Here is a 22890-nt window from a genome sequence, read left to right on the forward strand (position 1 = left end):
TTGCCTCTCTCTCCTGGCCTCATTTTTCCCTTTTGCCAGGGAAAAATGAGCAAGATCACAGTGGGATGGAAGGAGGGATGTGGAGGAAAAAGAGAAAACAATAACTGGAAATGGTCATTTTTCTTTTTCCAATTGCTTTGGGGGAAAAACCAGAAAATTAAAAAAATAAATTGTGAAAATACAGTGAGAATTTCCAGTTCCGAAAATAAAGCCAATTTTCAGGGGTGGGAGAAGTACGAAATATTTTGACCAGCTTCAGTTTGGTTTGCAGGGAAACTCTCAGAGGATTATGCTGATGATGGTTCTCCAAAAGTGAACAACCTGCAACTCTGAATGATGCAAAACTGTATGTGAAAGGACTTTCTCTGTAGGAATCCCAGCCCTTTCTCTGAGGCTGAGAGAACAGCCTCCCCCGTCATACAGTAGTGCTCTAGATGGGAAGTGGGGAGACCACTCCAGTAGGGGCCATAACCACACCCTCTGAGACATCAGCCAGGAGCACATCCTACGGTGTACACTCCCTCGCCCCCTGCAGCTCCAGGGAGAGACAATGCCTGCTGAAACCCCCACTGGGGAGCAATGCCACACCACCCAGTGTCCAGGCCGTGCCTTCATAGCACAATCTGGCCCCTAACATACGTACCCTTTGATGGGTATCAGAGCAGAAATGGGCCCCAAAGATAAGAAAGGTCTGTAATTGCCACTTTTATACTCCTTGGATCTTCTGGTGAATTCTTTTCCTTGGCAGTCCCCTATTGAAGATGCCTGTTAAATACTAGGTGATGAACACGCAGACTGTTGCTCTTGGAGAGCGTGTGTGTCCAGCCACCCTTTCTGGACAATTGAATCATGGCATATGGCCTTGATAAACAAACGCCTGTTAAATTCTCAGCATTGCCGCTGAAATCCTTGGCCAGCAGCAGGTGCGACCTATTGTGGAGCTCAGCTAAGAACTGGGAGAGATTTTTTCCCTAGTGCTGGAATTCTAGCAATTCACTTCTTTGCTGAAATTCTCAGAGCTGCAGTAGATCAAAGGCCAATGGAGAACAAGATGCATTTTCATTATAACCCCCTTGAAATTGACCTGCTGCAGCCTTGAGCTGCCAGCCAGGGCCCGGGGACTTGTGTCTGGAACTAGACCAGATGGTTTTGGCTCTTGGTACCAGTGACTGGCTGCCCGCTGCAGATTGGAACTGATACCTCAGCGTAGTTGGTGTCAGGGGCAGGCAGAGAGGAAGGTGAAAATGCAGATATGGATTCTGAATGTGTTAGTGCTAATAATGTGGGGTGCTGAGTGTATTACCCACTAGCCCTCCTACCCATCCAGGTGTAAGTCCCACAAATGAAATGTTTTGGGGGGTTAGTGGGCTTCTGTTCAGTCAAGGCCTCTCCAGCACTAAATCCTACATGTTGCTGTTTATTGACCAGGCCCATATAGACTAGGTACCTGCCTTTTAACAAGCACAGGTTAAATCTCCCTCTGTCCCCTCTTCCCCCAGACAGCTGCAATTGCCCCAGCTGATGGGATAATGGGCGTGGTGGGTTACATCAGCACAGCAGAACCAGAGGGATATAAACTGGTTCCTCCAGAGCATGGGTGTGCTAATTCCATACGCCACCTCCTCTTCCCACCCAGCCTCCTCCTCACCATACAGAGCATGGCCAGAAGAGGAAACACTCAACAAATCTCTACATGCAGACAACACTCTGACTGGGAAGAGGTTTGCATTCCTTACTGCGACCACTCATCCCTCTCCCTGCCATCTGTCACAGCACCCGGCTCTTCCCCTCTTCAGCCCGTCTCTCCATCCTCTCACCCGCCAGCCCACTGCTGGACCTCTGCTTCCCATGCCCCCTGTGACAAACGCATCTCCTGAGGGGAACCAGCAGCAGCTCATGTGCATTCCAGGCCTGGCTTGGCCTAGTGGAAGTACTGGACGGCCTCTCTTTGTACCTCCGCCCTCTCTCCTCTGTATCAGAAAACAAATAACACCAGCCACCAGAGCTGTGAAGTTCACTGACAGGAAATCAGCTGGCGTGGTAAATATTTGAAGGCCGAGAAAGGACTCTTTAAGCAGCAAGCTAACAGAAAGATGCTATCTTGCCTGGGCTGAAACATACCAGTGGAGCTTTCTGCATCTCGCCTGTCTCACATGATGCTCCTGACCTGCATATGCAGTGCAAGGCACCCAGCAATCACAATCCTGCCCCTGGTAGGAGAGATTAGGGGGGATGAAATTCCATTTTTTAAAAGTCTCATTTCCTATCTAGCACTGAGCCCCGGAGAGACGCATGGTTTGTATTGCCAAGCAGCTGCTGCTGCTGTCAAGTGTGAAAATGCCTCATTTGCTGGGCAAGTCCCAGGAATGCTAAAGAGACTCCACCATTAAGGGGAGAGGGGGATCTAGGTAGAGCAATGGCAAGGTGGCCTCTTGGAGCTATATGGTGCTTTACAGTGTGGCAAAGTGCAAGAGAGCAGGGTTCAGATCCCAGCCCCAATTCTCCCCATAGGGAAGCACGTGATGGCAGGATGTGCCCCCTCTCGCTCCCCATGCCAGTTCTTTGGGCTCTTGCCAACTGGTGGAGGAGGATGGATTTCCCAACAGTGCCCTTTTCCCAATTCCCCCTTCTCCATGCCTGTGGCAGCTTCCGAACCAAACTTTCCTACATACGCACCTAGAGCGTGAAACTTACAAATGTGTTGTGTTTGATTCAGCACCCTCGCCAATTTTTCAACGTCCTAGTTAACATGTTGACACCAGAACTGTGTGCAATAGTCCAGTATCAGTCTCATCAATGCCATATGCAGAGGCAAAATCACCTTCCGAATCATAGAATATCAGGGTTGGAAGGGACCTTGGGAGGTCATCTAGTCCAACCCCCTGCTCAAAGCAGGACCAATTCCCAACTAAATCCCCAAATGGCCCCCTCAAGGATTGAACTCACAACCCTGGGTTTAGCAGGCCAATGCTCACACCACTGAGCTATCTCCCTCCCCTACAGTCTATTCACAATTCTCATTTATAAATCTGAGGTTGTTTCAGCCATTTTTGCTACAGCATTTCGCTGGGAGCTCAGATTCAGTTGCTTGTCCCCTATATCCTTTTCGGAGTTACTCCTTTCCAAGATACAGTCCCCCCTTCATAGAATCCATAGAATTAGAAGGGACCACAAGCGTCATCTAGTCCAACCCCCTGCCAAGACGCAGGATTTGTTGTGTCTAAGCCATCCAAGACAGATGGCTCCAGCCTCCTTTTGAAAACCTCCAGCAAAGGGGCTTCCACCACTTCCCTAGGCGTCTGGTTCCATTGTCCTACTGTTCTTACAGTTAGGAAGTTTTTCCTGAGATTTATTCTAAATCTGCTGTGCTGTAGTTCATACCCATTGCCTCTTGTCCTGCCCTCTGTGGCAAAAGAGAACAACTTTTCTCCATCTTTTTATGGCAGCATTTCAAGTATCTGAAGACCGCTATCATGTCCCTTCTTAATCTTCTCTTTTCCAAACTAAACATACCCAGTCCCTTCAGCCTTTGCTTAGCTAGCTTGCAGTCCATCCCTTTGATCATCTTTGTTGCTCACCTCTGGATCCTTTTCTGTTTCTCTCCATCGTTGCTATACATTGGTGACCGGTATTGGACACAGTACCCCAGCTGAAGAGTAACCAGCGCTGAGTAGAGCGGTACTATCACCTCCCTTGACTTGCATGTTATGCCTCTGTTAATGCAACCTAAATTGCCTTTGCTTTTTTTCAGCAGCATCAGATTCTGTACATACGACGTACATTCCTGATTCCTAGATGTATAACCTTGCATTTGGCTGTATTGAAATGCACTGTGTTGGAATAGGCCCAGCTTACCAAGTGCTCCAGATCACTCTGCCCTGTCCTCATTTTTATCGACCACTCCACCCATCTTTGTGTCATCTGCAAATTTTATCAGCAGCGATTTTATATTTACTTCCAGATTACTGATGAAAATGTTGCATAGCCTCCAGCCTAGTTCTGATCCCTGTGGAACCTCACTAGAAACTCCCCCATTTGATGATAATTCCCCAAGTTCTGTCCAATTTTGTTTCCAACTTTGATGTATGTTTTCTCCTATTTCCAGTACAAACAGCGGTGGCTACTTTATTGCTGTGGTGGAGAAAGCAGGGACGGAGGGGAGAGGAATTGAGCAAGGAGGGGTGTGCTGCTGTATGATTAAAGATGACCATTTATATAATTGATATTAGCACTGTTATACAATTCCCATAAAGCTTGTACAAAGTGTATCATGTAAAGTGTCAATGGAAAAGTTACGATCTATCAAATATGATTATCCTTGTTAAATCCATGTATCCTCTTTTTCTCTGAAGTTATGAATATTGGCTATGGACTTGTATCTTAAAGCTCTGTTGTATTCCAGGGTGACACCTACCAGATAGGACTTACGTTAGGGCTAGACAGCTAGGTATCGGTGGCCCATGAAGACCACTCTGCTCTCACAATGGGCCATTGAAGAAACTCATCCCACCCAGGAGGGCTTCTGGCAGATGCCTCAGACAGCAAGGAGCCAATAGCCACCCTCTGTGGTTCTGCAAAACATATAAGGGCATGTGATATGCTCATGTGACCCTGGACTCCATCTTGGCCAGTAACTTTCCACAGACAGGGGCTGTGGGCTTTGTTTGGGACAGTACATTTCCATGCACATGGCAGAGGATATAAAAAGATACCCAAGACATCTCCATGTTGCCTCTTTCCTACTTTGATTATCTGGACTGTGGGTTTACAACTAAAAGGAGCATCTTGAACTATGCACTGAGGACAATCCAAGAGAGACTTTACAAGCCAGCAGTCTATTCCATCATGGCTACAAACCTGATCTAAGGACTTTGCAATCATTTGTAGGTATTTGATCTATTAACCATTTATAACTCTCTTCTTTTCTTTTATTAATAAATCTTTAGTTAGTTACTAAGGATTGACTGGCAGTGTGATATTTGGGTAAGCTCTGAGATTCATATTGACCTGGGAATATGTGTCTGATCCTTTGGTATTAGAAAGAATCTCACAGCTGGTGAAATAGGTTTCCAATAATCTCTCACTATATTAGATTGGGTTGCCTGGATGGGAGCCAAAGGCTGGAATGCCTAAGGGGGATTGTGTTTGACTTCTGGTTAACCATGTGGTGCTGCACATGGTTTTTTGTTACTGGTTTGGTGAATCTAATTATAGAGTAAACCACCAGCTCTGGGGATAGTCTGCTCTATTTCTTGCAGTGAGTGTGGCATTATCAGTGTGGTCTATCCCAGGCACAAGGTGGTATTTAAGTTAAGCACCAGTGTGGACACAAGAACAAATGGCTATAAACTGGCCATCGACAAGTTTAGGCTTCAAATTAGGTGAAGATTTCTAACTATCAGAGGAGTGAAGTTCTGCAACAGTCTTCCAAGGAGAACAGGGGGCAAAAAACCTAACTGGCTTCAAGAGTGAGCTTGATAGGTTTATGGAGAAGATGGTATGATAAGAGTGCCTACAATGGCTTGTGGACCATCGGCGACTGCTAGCAGCAAATATTTCCAATGGCTGGTGATGGGACACTAGATGGGGAGGGCTCAGAGTTACTACAGATAATTCTTTCCCAGGTGTCTGATTGTTAGGTCTTGCCAATATGCTCAGGGTCTAACTCAGGGATCGGCAACCTTTGGCACGCGGCCCATCTGGGAAAGCTGCTGGCAGGCTGGGCCGGTTTGTTTACCTGCAGCATCTGCAGGTTCGGCCGATCGCAGTTCCCATTGGCCGCAGTTCTCCGTTCCAGGCCAATGGGGGCTGCAGGAAGGCGGCCAGCACATCCCTTGGCCCATGCCGCTTCCCGCAGCCCCTATTGGCCTGGAACGGTGAACCATGACCAGTAGGAGCCGCAAACGGCCGAACCTGCGGACGCTGCAGGTAAACAAACTGTCCCGGCCCGCCAGCAGCTTTCCCTGATGGGCTGCGTGCCAAAGGTTACTGATCCCTGGTCTAACTGATCACCAGATTTGGGGTTGGGAAGGAATTTTCCCCCAGGTCAGATTGGCAGAGACCCTGAGCATTTTTCACCTTCCTCTTCAGCATGGGGCATGGGTCACTTGCAGGTTTAAACTAGTGTAAATGGTGGATTCTCTGTAACTTGAAGTCTTTACTTCAAGATTAGAGGACTTCAGCAACTCAGCCAGAGGTTAGGGGCCTAATAGAGGGGTGGGTGAGCAAGGTTCTGTGGCCTGCAATGTGCAGGAGGTCAGACTAGATGATCATGATGGTCCCGTCTGACCTTAAAGTCTATGGGTCCATGAATAAGGGCCAGTTTCCCAGGTGCCACCAGCCAAGCAAGATATCCGTTTGTGTGTGCATACATATTACGATGCAGAGCATAAAAGCCCGAAGTCTCCTTTAGCACAGCCTATAATCCTATTAGAAGGATTACTCTGTTGTCCTAGGCTATCTGATCGTGGTAAGAACTCATTTAGGTCAACTGTTTAGGAAATTTACACACACACACACACACACACAAAATTAAATAAGCCTCTTGCTGCATTTCACAGGGATACACAAGCTCCTTTCAGACGTTCTCTGTGCTGCCGATTATGTCCCTGGTCTTGTAGCTCCTTCACAGTTCTCTAAACCCTCATGTAAATGACTTGCTTTCAGCTTTTGACTTCTAACAGCAGATGTTGGATAGACAGTGCTGTACTTAGACCCTAGGTATTTCCGGATCTTGAAAGGATTAGAATTTTAAATGGTGAAGTACTTTGCTTTTGCTATGTGTATTGCATTATATTGTAATATAGAGAATAAGGACTTTCCTCCTTGGGAAGGGCGGCTCTGTAGACAGAACTTAATGAAAGCTAAATCTAGTCTGGCAGGGTCCCAATCAGTTTAATCCCCCGGTCTGCTGATTATCAGCAATGTTATAATTTAATTTGAGGCCTCTATATTTAGAAGGTCAGTGAAGCTCTGTACAAATGAATGCATGGGAGGGAGAATGCAGGATGGCACAGGCAGTGCAAATGGCGATTTCCCTGGGCATGCCAGCAGGGCAGTGTATTCAGCTTTGGAGCATTTAAAACAAACAAACAGACGTTTAAAATAGTAACAGAGTTACACAGTCAGGTAAGGCCAGTAGCTGCCCGACACAGGCTCTTAATGCTGGAAATAATGCGAAGGCAATGCAGACACCCTTGGCTTGTAACAAATCCATAGCCAACTAGGAACATCATGTCTTCTTATGCTCCACTTAGTCGCCACATATATCGCCACAGCAAAAGTGGGGGTAGGACAGATCTCCTCCTGTTGCAAAAACACATGCCCCTGTCAAGCTAAAGAAGAATCTCTTTGGCTGTTGGCAGTACAGGGCCTATGACACACAGCTCTCATTCCATCCAGTAGCGAGCAGTGACACACACACACAGTTCATTGTGATTTTAAACAGCATTTTAGGATATTTAACATCTCAAGCATCCTGAATCAGAGGCATTCAGACTCCATACCCAGAAGACGATTCAGACCCTGTTTCCTGCTCCTCTATTAACATACAATTCAGCTAGACTCTGTTGTGTACAGGATCCATCATTCCATGGTTTGCGTGCCTTGCTCCAAGTGTTCCCAGTACTCTCTTGACCCTGACCCCTGGGGCGCATGTGGGCAGGTATGGACTGGCACAATGTATGGGCTAGAGCTTTGTCATTGTCTCCTGCTCTGTACCAAGAGCAGAGTGCCACAGTGAAACTGACAAGCCCCGGGAAGGTGCAGAACTTGTCAATTATACTTTCCTTTCCCACTGGCACATGGAGAAGAGCAACTGGGGAGTCACAGGGCAAGGAGAAGCATATGTGGGGTGAGGGGAAAGAAAAAGAGTGAATAAAGAGTATACAGAAATAATAATACCAAGGCTTGCACTTCTCAGCCAAGGATCGCAAAACACTACATAATCTTGAGAAGGGTTGAGCGCCAGGCTTGGAAGGGCTTGTCGGGCTTCAGGGAAATATGGAGCCTTAAGGCAGTGGCAGATTAAGAACCTAGATCTTTTCCTTCCCCGCCCCCCCCTCCTCCCCAATTCCCTTTTATCAATATTGTTAGCCAGCTGGAGGGATCTGGAGGAGAAATTTGACAAGCTGAGACATCTTCACGCTATTTCTCCATGTCCCCTCGCTTCACCAAAATTAGCCAAAACGTTCTCATTTCCCCTGTTAGGGATTGTTTCTCAATGCTTATTTTGTCACTGCACTGAAAACTCACCCCCGTCCCTTCAGCTGAGTCTCCTTGGCCTGCTGGAATAACTCCAGCGATAGAAAGGGATAGATGATCTCCATTAGTTCTTGCACTGCGAGCAATTATCCTTACTTGCTAACTGGGCTGCCTTCCTTAAGAAGTGGAGGTTTTTACTGCCAGATACCTGCTCCCTCTACTGTGATTCTGGTGGAGTTCTGGTGACACCCAGTGCCCGGTTTGTCTTATCACGGGAGCATGCGTGCGTGTGTGTGTGTGTGCCATGCTGCTATCCCCAGGAGATGCATTAGATCTAAAGACCTGTTTTCTCCTCTGCTTAGCTGAATTTGAATCAAGAATCATGCACCGTGTCAGAGGTGTTTGTGACATCTGCAATTCCCACACAAAGGAAAGGAATCCTTTGAGGCCAGAGCTCCTAGGAAAAGATGACTTTAAAGGGAGGCATGACTGTGTACAAAGGAAAGCAAGAACCAAGAAACAAATCACAGCTTCCACTGGAGATGAGGTATATAGTACAACAATCAGTATCCGACCCAGGCTGGGACATATCTCCCCCCCGCCCCCACCCTGTTCCCCAGAGAAAGGCTAAGTCTTCTGTAACATACGCAGGTCACTGTGTCCATCCATTCTCTGAAATGTGACACCAGCCCCATACAGTAAAAGAGCCAGTGAAAGGGGCTGGATTGACAGCCCCAGAGACACGAAATGGCGTGGTGAGCAGCAGGGCCCGCTTTCCCCACACAGCCTGCCACTGTCTCAGCCTTGAATGGCAAGGGTCTCTGATCCCAGGGGTGAGAAGGGAGTTCAAACATTGAGCTCTCTGATGAGATTCACATTAAGGAGATAGACTAGAGGCTCTGTTTTAGAAGGCAATGGCCCACAGATAGGAGCATGTCCTGAATATTCCAAAGGCCTCGTATTGCCTCCCCCCCTTCCACTTCACAGGTGCAACAGGGAAACTGAGGAAAGGAAACATTTAGGCTGAAAAGATGGGAAGAATTCCTCCCAGTGAGATTCCTTAGGTGCGGACTAGTTCCTCAAGGGAAGCACTGGAAGTCCCAGTTGCTCAGATCATTCACATTTTAACTGGACAAAGCCTAAGAGAACGATCCTTCACTGCCTGGCCAGGAGGAAGCACAGATGGGGCTTACCAGCCCTCTTCCATCGCTCTAGTCTGTGATCCTCTCCGCTCTTCTCCCTTAAGAGACCCAGCCCAAAACTCTGGTTGCCTCAGCAGCTGCTGTAGCTGCGGATTTATGCAGATGCACCGAACGCTGGGGCAGGACAGCACAGCTTTCTCCATAGCTCCCAGCACGCTTGCTCCCATCTCGTACATCATATTTCTATTTCCAGTGTATTTCTTCCCGCTGCAGGAATTTAAGCCACAGAGCTTTTGGGGGGGAAAGACAGCAAGACAAAAAGGAGCCTACAAAGCAAAGCCACTGAGATGTGATTTTTTTTTTTTTTTTTACTTATCAAAGATTTTAAATCTAAGGCCCTTGATGGAACTAAAGAGCCTGGCTTTAAAGAAGCAAAACTGTATGTGATCCGTTAACGAAGCTGAAAGCATCACCTTGAAAGACACCAAGACAAGGACATCCTTTAAATTCCAACCTGACTGCAGTGGGTATTTACTTCCCCTAACAAGCTAGTTATCACTCCTCAGACAGGTCAGAGGGACATGGCTTGGGATGACCCAGCGTGTGGGGAGGGGAATAACTCTGTCTCCCAGACAACTCTACTGTTACTGAACAGACACTGAGGAGGAAATGCAAAATAATAGTATGTTAGCATTAGAAAGGCAAAAGGCCAAGAGCAAATCTGCTCTCACTAGGATGTCCTATTGCTCTGCCCCAGATGATCTCATTGTATGTTTCACTTATTTCTTTATTGCCACGTGTTTTTTATTGAAGGGAAACCAATAATCTAATACCCTGGATATTAACATAATTTCCTCTATGTAACATTTTTTTTCCTCCAAAGGTCTTTCTGGGTTAGTTCAGTGTAGTTAACAGACCATTCCAGACCAGGATTTAAGGAGCCCCCCCTGTGTTAGTGTTTGATACTAATCCAAATCTGGGAACCAGAGAGCCAGAGAGAACCAAAGGACCTGTCTGTGCCCAGCAATCTTATAAAGAATCCCCTTTACCTTCATTATAACGGGATCCTGTCTCTTCTCTGTCCTAACAGATATAACTTAGATAATATTTTTACTTCAAGGTCCAAGACACCCAGGCAAGGTTTTCATCTCGAGGCCAAAAGACGAAAAACATCAAGACACTTGATCACGGCCTTGGATAGACCAAAAGACTACTTACACATGATCTACAATTAGAAGTGAACTTTACCCTTTGGAATCTTGCTTCTGCCAATGTCGGCATCTGGTGTTTCAGAGGATGGCAGTGAAATAGGCTGACCAGAGGGCAAGTGTGAAAAATCGGGACATGGGGTGGGGAGTAATAGGAGCCTATATAAGAAAAAGCCCCCAAAATCGGGACAGTCCCAATAAAATCGGGACATCTGGTCACCCTAAGTGAACAACTCCCAGAATGCACCTGGATAATTATGGGTGGGGAATGAAATGCTGTCCTCATCTTACATGTGGTCAGGTGATACTCTGACACAAGTGATTTGTTCTGTCCCTCTTGAACTGGTGCTGATATCTAGAGCTGGGGGTGGGCAGAGAGTTTTCCCATCCCGCAAGAGCTTTTTTGAGATTTCAAGAAAAATTTCTTCTCCTAAATTTGGACAAAAGGTCCAAAACGCAAAATGTTCATGAATCGATAATACCAGGCAATTTCCCAAATGCTCTCACGACCCTTGTGGGAGCTGAATAAGAGACAGAAGCATTGCTGCCCCGGTTCAGAGTGTGAGGTCCAGGGCTGCTGCCTCTCTGTGTGCCATGGTTTTGGTTTTTTTTTAACTCTTCCTTTGCGTTTTCCATGAATGACAAAAAGTATTAACATACTTACAGTGAGTATCACTCACCGGAGACTAAAACAAACAGACTTGGGTTATTATTTCCCTACCATTAGCCTGCCCAGTGGCTGATGGAGTCCTGCAGCTCTGACAGTGCCTTTGGGGGGTGTTTTTAATGTGTCAGGGACTGTCTTTTTGTTCTGTTTTTGTACAGCACCTAGCACCATGGAGTCCTGGTCCAGAACTAGGGCTCCCATGTCCTATGATAATACAAATAATAAATATTAATAATAAAATAATGAGACTCTGCCACGTGACAATGGGGAAGAGCTGATTTCTTCTAACGCTGAACAAGAACCTTTATTAGAGTAAGGAAAACAATATTAGCCCTAAACTCGCTCTCCTGGCCGCTTGCTTTCCCTGCAGAGGTTCTGCCTGGAATCTTCCCCTGCCACCTGGCCTGCCTAGCTTCCTCTTAAACCCCGAGAAATAGAGAAAGGTAGGGAGGGGAGTTGATTGCTGAAACAACTAGGAGAGAGAGAGTAAGGCTGATCACAGTCACTGAGGCACAAGGGAGAAGCCGGGCGTAGCAGCCCCGCTGATTTCCATCACCAGCTACCCTGGAATCTGTTAGTAGAACAAATGCTTCTGCTGGCCATGTTTGTTTAAATGCTTATAGGTACAGCGTGTGCTTATGTAGCCGGTAAAGTTTGGCATTCTGATTTTGTGACTAAGACCAAAGGTGTTAACACCAAAGCATCTGTAACTTGATTTCTGTTTGTGCGGGTAACCGGCCTGTGCTCTGAGGTTAACATTAAAGCACTTTTACGAATGCGGCAGGTGACTGCTTAATTTAAATTAAACTAAGATGCCCCCACGTAATGGTTTCTCTTAGCGACTGTACTCCAGCATATCTACACTGGGCTTGAGTTGTTTGTGAGATGTTTTACTGAAAAAGGCTGAGGCTGAAATGCAGAGTACTGTGCGGAGCTGGATTTTAACCATGGCACAATAGCTCAATGGGTTATGTTCAGCCTTTTACTGTTCAGGTGGTAGCAATAAAACAGAACTTGGTTTACTCCCTTACGTCCTTTATCCTGAAAGAACAATAGTGAAATAGGCCTTTACTGAATGAGGCAGCTGTCTGAAAAGTTCCTTTAAGACTGCCTCTAATTTGAATTTTAAATGGCATCATCAGACAATTACAACCCATACTCAATGTGGACCACAAATCTTTCCCAAATTCTCTCTTCTGACCTTCAAACAACCTCCAGCCTGGCAACCTCCAAACTCTGACCCCCTTCATCATCAGAAGCAAGCTCCCTACAGACGAGGACACTCCAATTCAAAGCAGCACCAGACCCTGGCAGAACGACAGATGCAAAACCTGCAGAAGTATCTTCCCTGCTACGATGATCAATATACCCCTCTACATGCCGTTCAAGATCCATGGGCCCTACACATGCCTATCTCAACATGTTCTGTACCTCGTCCAGTGCATCAAATGCCCCAACCCAACAACTATATGGGTGAAACCAGACAGTCACTATGGTCTCAAATGAACTCCCACAGAAAAATGATAAAAGACAAAACCAACCTATCACAACAGTACTAGACACTAAAAACCATGGACACCGGTTTTATGGCTCAGTACAATAATTTATAACACACCTCATGACCTGCTAGTGCTTAATTGTCCACTTCATTTTAAGTGGTCCCCTGCAATGTATGTTTGAACCCCTTATGCTTAACAATCTGTCCCAACTTGTATTGAGCTCAGACACACTGGTGTCCTTCCCCAGACCTGAAGAAGAGCTCTGTGAAGCTTGAAAGCTGGTCCTTTCCACAATAGAAGTTGGTCCAATAAAATATATCTCACCTAGTTCTTTCCTCAAATCCAAATTTGAGAGACAGTGAGACCTTACACCTCCAGCTACTGCCTCTGGGATGGTGCATTTTTATCCCACAATATAGCCCTCTGGCTAGATAAGGACACAAATAGCGCGGGAAATTTGGTGACAAAATGTTTCTCATTGGAAAATGCTGACTCAAAATTTAAACTGTTCTTGGGAATGGATCGTTGTCGACACATCTGATTTGAAACACATTTGAAAAAAAGGTTTGATAGTCTCAAAACCTCACATTTTGGCACTTGTTTGTTTGTTTGTTTGTTTTCTAATTCAAAATGACTTTTCATTTTGAAACGTTAGTTAATATATAATAAAAAAAAACTTTAAGAGGTTGACATTTAAATGAACCGTTTCGATTGACCCAATCCAAAAACTGATTGGCTCATCCTTTCTATTGCTCCTACAGAGGAGATCTCTCTGTGCGGGATACCACCCTGGACTGAGGTGGGAAGCACAGCCTGAGGTTGCAACTATTGAGCCCGATAAAGGGGTGCCATGTGGGCCAGTGTTGCCAACGCTCACAGTTGGATTGCAACTCATGCAATATTTGGTGTTTTCCTTGATAACCCCAGGTCCTGAGGTCATGAGAGTCCCTGAGAATGTCAGCTCTCCTTTTAAAAACAAGGAACGTTCTAGCCATGGTGGTGGCAGAGAAAAGTTGGGGAACTATGATCCTCTCCAGGCTGAAAGAAAGCAAATAAAAACACACAGTAGTTATTTTTTAAACAAATCTCATGATTTCTAGGCCAACCTCATGATTTTGAGAGGCTTGGCTCAGTGTATTTGAACGCTCAGGTTTGGCAACACTGTATAATGCCTTTCCCCCTGTGCTAACAGGGAGGCAAGAGGCTTAAGGTCATGCCCTTTGACTTTCTCCAGCTCCTTTAAGGGAGTGTCTTACCACTAATACGCCGCCTTGTGCTCATGGATCAGGCACCCCACTGCAAAGGCTGCCTGCACCTGCCCCCAAGCGAAGGGTGGCCCCTAGTTTCTGAACAGCAACACTTTCCAGCCCTTGGAGTTTCTCTCTCTGTCCTGTTGCCACCATGGAGCCCATAGGCTGTGACTCTAGGCTGCATGACGGTTAAGAAACACAATTATGTCACACAGTGAGGCTGACAAACCACTGGAATCAGCTACCGAGGGAAGTGGTTGATTCTCTATCTCTGGATGTCTTCAGATCAAGTTGAGCTGCTTCTCTGGAAGGTTTGCTTTAGCCAGACACAAGCAACTGGGCTTAGTACAGGGATAACTGGGTGAAATTCTCCGGCCTGTATTACACAGGAAGTGAGACTCCCTGATCTCATGGTCCTATGTGGCCTTAAAATCACATGAAACATTCCCTTTCCTTGGTACTAAATGCCTTGTTCTGCTAGAGGGGAGCCAGCAGGCAACCCCTGCATTGTGTGAGCCCCAAAATGCCCGTTCCTGTTGGGCCAGCCCGGCGGTGGTGTTCTCTTGCGGGGGGGGGGGGGGGGGGGGGGGGGCAGGCAGCACTCTAAGGGTTTGAGCTGGTGTGCAGTCAGCAAGAGGAATTTGAGGCCTCCAGGATCTGTGGTGGCTGACAGGTGCCCTAGGTTCGCATAGCACTTTGCAGCCCTTTGGGATGAAAGGCACGACGTACATGTCAGGTAGTATTTTCACACCCGACTGCTTGCTCGCCAGGCCAGAGAGAAAGATCTAGTGCCCTGTTCAAATCTTCAGATGCTCTTCCGGGGAACCAAAGCACTGTGCTCTCTCAGCCAAACTCTCACTAGAGAAGGGTGCGACCATTCCGGTCAAAACACCAACCTTCGTTAGAAACTCAGCCTGATCCCTGCCGCCCAGCTGAGATCGAACGACTGGCTTGCTTTGTTGTGTTCCTCTTTCGCTCCGGCCCCTGCACATCTGGGTGGGAAGCCAAAGCATCAAAATCCCATTTGAGAGGCTGAACCAGAACGAATCTCCATCTGAGTTTGCACACTGCAGGGTCCGAAGTATGATACCTTTAGTCCTGTTGGCAAGCACCCTGCTCCTCCAGGCATCACACTGATTTCAAAGGGGCTACTGGAGGAGTGCAATGCTCCTGAGAGTGCGTAAGGGAAACAGACTCTGGGCCAAAGAGATAGGGATGGGCCAGATGAAGTTCAGAGCATCCCAGCTTTCAGTGCTGTTCCAAACTGAAACAGCAAACCCTCCTGAGCTGGAGCCACCACAAATTATCTGCTGTAGCAGCAGCCAGAGAGAGTAAAAGGGGCTAAGCTCCCTGCAGCTCCCACTTCCGTCCACAGTGTGGGGAGGCTCTGCCAATCCTCCCGTCATTCCATCCTTAGCCTGCCTTGGTTTCAGATTAATTAAAGTGAAGATGAGATTCCCAAATTCATTTAACTTCCTAAGCTTTGTTCTCTGGGGATCGATCATGGAAAAACAGCTGAGGACCCCAATGAACAGCAGCTAAGCCTAGGGCTATCTCAAAGGGAGTGGGCAAGAAAAATACCTTCCCGTTCAAAAAGAGATTTCTGTGCCTTTGCACCACTGCATTTTCCATGGCAGGGTTTTCTGACCCAAACTAGTTAGAACAAGATTGTAGGCTGATGTTTAAGTATTAATCTGTGTTTTGTGTGCGCGCGTGTGTTAGCATAGGAGAGAGACACGTGCGACAGCAATTTTACAAATGTGCTGCTCTATCCGGTGGATAGAAAGCGGATTCAGAGTGCGCGGTGTTGTTAGTCAAAGCCTGAGATGTTATATGCTTTGACAGGACTAGTCAATTACAGGTTTCAGAAGAAGTAACCTGCAGCAGTTCAGCAATATTAGATGGATGTGTGGGGCCTGAGTTTACCTCAAATCCATCCATTAATGTTTCTAACCTAAAAGTCTTTGCAGAAGTGATATCTGTGTTATGTAAGGGAAGACATGGACACATCAGCTGCAAGGAGACAAGCCAAGGGCCTGACTGATGCAGTGGGCTCATGCAGTTTTACTTCTGGAGTGTCAGGTCCAGACCAAATTTGCTTCACAGGTGAAATGAGGTTGTTGAGTCCCATGTCAGTCTAGAGTGAAAGCTGTCTGCTTCACAAAAATCTACGACTAGTCCATTTGGCACAATTCTTCATGATTTTACGTTGTTGGCCTTCAGTCAGGGATGTCGCTGAAATAATTAAGTGGATGTGGCATATAGTTTGAAAAATGCAAATTTCAAATTCACAAGCAAAGATCGTTGCACCAGAAACCTGATTCTAAAGAGTTTCATTCATATAATCAGGGACGCTGACATCCCACCTGATCTAAAAAGTCCAGTAATAAAAGCTCAAATTCTGAAAATCGAGGACTTACAACAAACTACCTGCAAACAAGCTATGGAACAAGAACAAAGGGGGTCATGATTAAGCTGAATAATGAATTCATTTGAAAAAATCACTAGCTAGTTGGGGACAAATTGTGTAGTGAAAAATAGGCAAAATTTGTCACAAATTATTCATCCTCTAACTCAGTGTTTCCCAAACTTGGGATGCCGCTTGTGTAGGGAAAGCCCCTGGTGGGCCGGGCCGGGCCGGTTTGTTTACCTGCCGCGTCCGCAGGTCCGGCCGATCGCGGCTCCCACTGGCCTCGGTTCACTGCTCCAGGCCAATGGGAGCTGCTGGAAGCGGCGCGGGCCGAGGGACGTACTGGCCACCGCTTCCTGCAGCTCCCATTGGCCTGGAGCAGCAAACCACGGCCAGTGGGAGCCGCGGATGTCCGGACCTGCGGACGCGGCAGGTAAACAAACCGGCCCAGCCCGCCAGGAGCTTTCCCTACACAAGCGGCATCCCAAGTTTGACAGTTAGAGCAGTGGTTCCCAGTCTCTGCTGAGGCAGAGCCCAGCCCTGGAGGAGCAAGGGGTTCTGTACTTCAGATACGAGATGCATCAGCAGAGCTATGTGTTTGACCCAAGATGGGGATAGCAGCGGAGGGCTGCAGATCCGGACTGAGGGGCATTGGCAGAGCTGTACGAGGAGCCCAGGTCCGGGATAGTGATTTGGAGGATTCTGCAGGATGTGATTAAACTGCATTGGCATTGCTGAGGCAGGAGAATTTGCGTAGCACCTGTCCACTGTGTGCAGAATCAATCACTTTCCTGCATTGCTTTCGTGAGTTCTAAATTCACCTAAAATTAAATAAATGAATTAAAAGACAAACAGTTCCCCAGAGGACACCCAGTGGATTAATGGCTCCTAAACACATGACTATATGAATCATTATGAACTATATGTCCTCTTGCAGATCCCTTCCACCAGATGATTCTGGGATTAAAGATCAATCAGAACAACCTGCCATGGGCCTCAGATACATTCATGCAATTCTTCTTCTCTTCCGTGGCTGCAGTGCATCCATACCCTAGGTCAGAATTTGGTGGGGTGTCCCTGATTTTTCCTTCAAAACAGGAAACCAGACTCACTAGATGTGTTTGAAAGAATTTCTGAAGTCAATTTATATGGTCTGTACACCTCAGTTCTCCTGACACCCACGAAACCTGCCAAACTGGATACGAGTCAGACAAGTATGCACAGACAGCACTCATGCACTCCACAGGCACATGGGATTGTTCATCTGGGGTCTCCCTGCTCCTACGAATTAGGTTTGCCTTTTTGGGGTGGGAGGCACTGGCTTCTCAGTGCTGTGGAATCGACCTGCGGCAGCTAATTAAAATCAGGCATTGTTCTTCCTTGTTCCCATATAATTGAGAATCACTGGTAAGCATTGTTTCCTGTAATGGAAATGTCTTCCATTTAAGACAAAAAGTCACCCGAGGCACATACTTCACTAGCTCAGTAACTTCTCCCCTCCTGTCAATGGAGGCATAGCGTATGCTTTGCTGGTAAATGGATTTATGCAATTGAGTGAATGAGATGACGAATGTGCTGACCTGACTGCATATTTCATTGATCTGACTGCTCCCATCCCCTGAGAAACTGTTGCATGTTGCTGAGAGAGTTGCAGTGTTTCGCAGGCAGGTTGTCGATGCATTTCATATCGTCTCCAATAATTTTGCCTCGCTCTGCTCTGTGTGTAACGGTCTCCTTAGAAATAACGTTCTCTCCCTTGCTGGCTTGGGCCCTGTGCTTTTGACAAGCATTGAGCTTTCCCCAATCCCAGCATGATGAAGCAGATTTCATACAGCAAGAAATCATATTGGGAGTTAATGAGAACTAGAGTATGATTGCAAAACCTGTGAATGAACTGGCAGTTGCCTTCCTTCTGACACACGAGGCCAGCAGTCCCAGAGAGCTGAGACGGTGTGACGTTCCCCTGGTGTTGTCTGGACCAGTGATCTGCTCAGTCACGCCAATCCTTGACTCTGGGAGCCAGCCTTACCCTGCTCTGCTGTGAGAACCCCCACTCCTGGGCTGTTCACACACAGCCTCTGGCATGTAAGCTGCTCCTTGGATTCAGGAGTGGCTCTAGCTTTTTTGCCGCCCCAAACACGGCAGGCAGGCTGCCTTCGGCGGCATGCCTGCAGGAGGTCCCTGGTCCCGCAGATTCGGCAGCATGTCTCCCGGAGGTCCGCCGGTCCCGTGGCTTTGGCAGCAGCTGAATTGCTGCTGAATCCACGGGACCGGCGGACCTCCCGCAGGCACGCCGCCGAAGGCTGCCTGACTTCCGCCCTCGCAGGGACCGGCAGGGCGCCCCCTGCAGCTTGCCGTCCCAGGCACGCGCTTGGAGCGCTGGTGCCTGGAGCCGCCGCTGCTTGGATTGTGCAACCAAATGACACTAGCCAATATCTCCGACCCCAGACACAACCCTAGGAACCTCCATCTTGCAGTGTCCAGTTATGTCCGCTGGATGCTGCAAGCTTATATGAGTTCATCAATTTAACAAAGATATGCACCAAGCTTGCTATCCCAAGGGGAGTCTCTGACTGCTTCAGGTAGAATAGAAAACCAAATTTATTTACTACAAAGATAGATGTTAAGTGATTATAAGTCAAAGCATAACAAGTCAGATTTGGTCAAATGAAATAAAAGCAAAACACATTCTAAGCTGATCTTAACACTTTCAGTGCCCTTACAAACTTAGATGCTTCTCACCAGAGGCTGGCTGGTTGCCCTTCAGCCAGCCGCTCCTCTTTGATCATCGCTTCAGTTGCTTGGTGCTGGTGTCTGTAGATGGAGGTGGAGGGGAGAGGAAGAGCATGGCAAATGTCTCTCCCTTTTATCATGTTCTTTCTTCCCTCTTGGCTTTGCCCCCCCCCCCCTTCAGAGTCAGGTGAGCATTACCTCATCGCAGCCCCAAACTGACCAAGGGAAGGGGGGTGATTCACTCGAGAGTCCAACAGATCCTTTGTTGCTGCCTAGGCCAGCGTCCTTTTTTCCTGTTAGGCCGGGCTGGGTTTGTCCCATACATGCCTTGATGAGGTGTGAACTGCCCCTCTGCTCTTGGAGAGTTTTTGCCTGGGGTTGTTTTAAGCCATGAGGACACATTTTCAGCCTCATAACTATATACATGAAATTACAACCTATAACATCACTATAACATCACTATAACAACAATGCTCAGTGCATCACAAGCCTTCTGAAGACGCCGGACATGGCAAACTTTGCATTGGATACCACACAATCATATTATAAGGATGAGCATGGGGGGTGCAGGGTGTTCCCTCAAGGTACAGCATGTCACAGCTGGTGACCATGCAGCTGAGCTTCATTCAAACTTTGTGCAAAATAAAAGCCGACCCACTGTGCCAAGTCAAAGGCGCTTCTGAAGTGCTAAAAGGCACATGAGCAAGAGTGGCTAAAACTAAGGCTCAGATTCTCCAGGCTGGCTGAGCTGAGCGTGGCACAAACCTCAGAGATGAAGGCAAAGGTGACTTTACGCCACTATTTTAGCAACCCAATGGTGGGGCCAACCTGAAGGGTGCTCTGTCCTTACACGAGTTGCCTCCCACCTCAAGGGGCCATTCCAGCATCCAGGCTCTCCACGGTGGCCGAACACCTTGGCCACACTCCCAGCATGGGGACGGTGGCATAGGATGTGTTCCAGAGGCCTTGCATCACCTTGAGGATTCCCCTATAAAGAAGGAATTCTCCCAGGGCCATTTAAGCCAGAGTGCTGGTTGCTCTGTGTTGCCAGAGTGGTGCAGATTTGGGCCTTAGGGTTTGCAGTTCTAAAGTGGGAGTTTTCATTAAATGCAGGTATTGTACCAGAGATGGACCCAAATCCAAACTACTGCATGAGCTAGCAATACGAGCAAGCCCAGCTGAATGCAACCTGCGACTCCGTGGCTGATAACATGGATATGCGGGCTCCCATGTAACCCTCCGAAGTGACCAATAACATATCACCCTTATCCCAGATGGTGTTGGCAGAAAAAGGACCAGGTTCAATTTTTGAGGGGTTTCATTAAAGAGTTAACTAACACCAGTTTGAGCCCTCACCCAGAAACCCAGGAAACTACATCCCCCCCACTCAGTGTTTGCACCCAACTTACCAAGTGAGCTAGAGTGCCACTGGCCGGTCCTCTTTGTTAGTTACCACTTCCCCAGTTTTTGGGTCATCTGCAAATGTTATAAAGGATGGTTTTATGTGTTCTTTTAGGTCATTGATAAAAACATCAAATAGTGCAGGGCCAGGAACTGAGCTGGGCACCTGGCCTTCATGGCTGGGCATGGTAGCATGTCAGGAAGTATCTACCCTGATGGCCTGCAAAGGCCGGCTTTCTGGTGGTGTGAGCATTGATGGTCTTGGATTTATTTCACCTCTAACTAAGCCCTGAATTAAGGCTGGCTGCACTCATAGACCCAGGGACCTTCTGCATTTATCTTTGATTTGACTCCATCTCATCTTCTTTAACAATCTTTGTTTTGCCTGATGTATTATTGGCCACAGGCTGTTCTGGGAAACTTTACTGAGGTCTGTTCTGAAAGCCACAAACTGTTGACGTCGGGTGAGGGACAGAAGGGGATTAAAGGTATCTAACCCGGGGCAATAGGGACTGGATACATGTCCAGCACATAACTTCTGAAGCCCTTCATGGCCTATCCCTGCCCTACCTGTCACTATCAGATGTCTCCTCCTGTCTCTGATCAGGCCACGATGCCAGTCTCTTCATGCTTTCTCCCATGCTGCCCCTTGTACTTGGGAGAGCTCTCTGTAAAGCTCCTCATTATCCTCCAAAACTCTCCTAAAAACTCTCCTTTGGCATGAGGTCGGCAAAAATCAGTGGTTAGGCCACTGGTGTGCTGAGACCCCTACCTGTCATGCTGACCAGCCTTGGCTCATTGTTTCTTTGTACTCCCCCGTCTGTATCCATTTGGGTCTCTTGTGTTGTACTTGAACTGTAAGTGCTTTGGGAGAGGGCCCTTCTTTTTTGCTCTGTGTTTATACAGCACCTAGCACAACAGGGTCGTGGTCCATAATGGGGCGTCACAGTAATACACATACTAAATAATAACAACTCCCAGGTCTGGCCACTTCATTTAGGTGACTCAGTGGGAGCTGCTGTGTCCTGATCTCGTTTGAAAAGCCTGGGCCCTCAGTCAAAGGCACAGGGCAAAGATTGCTCATCCCCAGGAGATGCTGCCAAGAGTCCAGCTGGGATTAGTAATGCAAATGTAATACTAACACACGCCAAGCCAGCAAGGAAGTCTGATAAAGCCTTAATGTCAGGGGAACCAATAGATGGGGCATAAAGACCTGTGCTGTAATATTTAGGTCTAATTTTGGTTGTTGGGTTTAGTGTGCAGGTGCGGGGTGGTGCTGCTGGCTTGATCTACTGGAGGTCAGACTAGTCTGGATTTAGACTGTCTGACACTACATTTGATTTGAATACTTTGGTGTGGAACTGTTCTGTCCCTTAGGCACAAGCAGAAGAGTAGGAACTCACTGGGTACGTGTGACAGGGCAAACCAAACGGCTGTCCCCAGGCACCATCGCTCCTTATGGACACCCAGCTTGGCAGGGAGGAAGGAAAAATTAGACAAGGTATAACATCCACAGACCCCCGTCATTGGCGGGTGGGATCAAACCCGGTACTTCTGAGATGAGCCCAACTGGCTCGTAGCTAAGGCTGTAGCGGACTCATTAATCTCTAAGTAGTCTTGGTGCCACTAGATGGGACAGAGCACCACACCTAGGAGGTGTGTGGGTTACATACTTCCTCTAGGTGAGGAAGTGCGTCCCGAGCTTCAGAGACTTCCTGATTGAAATCGCAGATGAGCCCCCACTTGTAACACCAACAGACCCCAAACCTGAGACATCTGAAGCTTAGTGCATAAGCTAAAAGCCACATAACTGTTAGCTAAGGCTGTAGAGTAGACTAATTAATTTCTAAGTGGTCTCGGTGCCACTAGAGGGGACAGAACACCACACCCAGGAGGTGTGTGGGTTACAAAGGCACCACCTGGAGCCAAGACCCAAAAAGCAAGAGCCGTTAGGCCCTGACTCAGATACATTGTCAAGGTAACAAATTCCTGCAGCACCCTGGGTTTTCTTTAGAACACTCCCATCTAAGTACTGACCAAACCAGCCCTGCAAATATAGGCACACCTGAGCCACCTGCTCCCTGATCCTTTTCATGCCGTCTATTGACAAAGGCCAGTTCTGCTGAATTGGGTTTGGAGGACTCAGTGGTCTGAAATATCTGGTTAGGCCTCAGCCGTGGATCTCAACCCTTCAGCTCCAGCCCTGATACATCCTTTCACTAAGCATGACCTGGGGGTTCCACATTGCCAAGACTCTAGAGCTGAAAGCGCTAGTTCAGTAAGTGCGTCAACTCCCTGTGGCAGAGCTCCTGCATGCAGTTACATGTGGCAGGATTGTCAGGTACCCTGCGTATTTTCTCACCTGCAGAGAAACATAC

Source organism: Chrysemys picta, chromosome 10 (assembly GCF_011386835.1).
Source record: "Chrysemys picta bellii isolate R12L10 chromosome 10, ASM1138683v2, whole genome shotgun sequence".
Taxonomy (NCBI): domain Eukaryota; kingdom Metazoa; phylum Chordata; order Testudines; family Emydidae; genus Chrysemys; species Chrysemys picta.